Raw genomic sequence first — 583 nt, forward strand, 5'->3', positions numbered from 1 at the left:
TCCGTTCCTCCCGTGAGCATACATTTTAGAGGTTCCTTCAAGGGGATTGGACGTGTCCTCTTCCATCATACCTGACAGTTCGGCTATGGGCAACTGGAACTGCTTCCTTTCTGGTGGAACTTCCTTTCTGAGTCTTGTGCTCCTTCAGTTCATGCACTCGTGCTGCCAGAGCAGAAGTGGGTTGTCTATCCACCTCTTCATGTTTTCCCCACTATCACATAGGAAGAACCACAGCTCACCTCACGGAGTGTATCTTCTCTCTCTGCCTGGGGGATGTCGGCATCTGGTACCAGAATCTCTGATCTGTACCACCGAGATTTGGAGAAGGCCCTCTTTAATCTCTTTCTTGAGTTCTTGGTGATTCTCCTCTATCTTATCTTCCACTTTCTGCAGACATGTTTCCACAGCTCCAAATTCTTGCATGTGTGTATTGGGTTGACCCTGAGTTGATGGACAGTCTTTAAGACCAATTACGCTTCTCACAATTTACATATTTAAACCGCACACAAAGGCGGGACTTCCCCTTTTTTTGTCGGCACTTGCCTGCTGGGAGGTGGGGGGGCTCTGAGCCTCCTGGGCCCGC

The 583-nt window shown here is 49.4% G+C and overlaps 1 protein-coding gene and 1 long non-coding RNA gene across 2 annotated transcripts in view; one reads left to right on the forward strand and one right to left on the reverse strand.

The window, feature by feature from the left end:
• KIAA0930 (KIAA0930 ortholog) overlaps positions 1 to 583 on the forward strand; it is a 63,415-nt gene that overhangs the window by 15,228 nt on the left and 47,604 nt on the right. The gene's annotated exons all lie outside the window — the stretch shown is intronic.
• Positions 1 to 583, reverse strand: part of LOC108445783 — a 13,440-nt gene that overhangs the window by 3,470 nt on the left and 9,387 nt on the right. The window lies entirely within an intron of this gene.

The sequence above is a fragment of the Corvus brachyrhynchos genome, unplaced genomic scaffold, assembly GCF_000691975.1.
Source record: "Corvus brachyrhynchos isolate BGI_N302 unplaced genomic scaffold, ASM69197v1 scaffold523, whole genome shotgun sequence".
NCBI classification, from domain to species: domain Eukaryota; kingdom Metazoa; phylum Chordata; class Aves; order Passeriformes; family Corvidae; genus Corvus; species Corvus brachyrhynchos.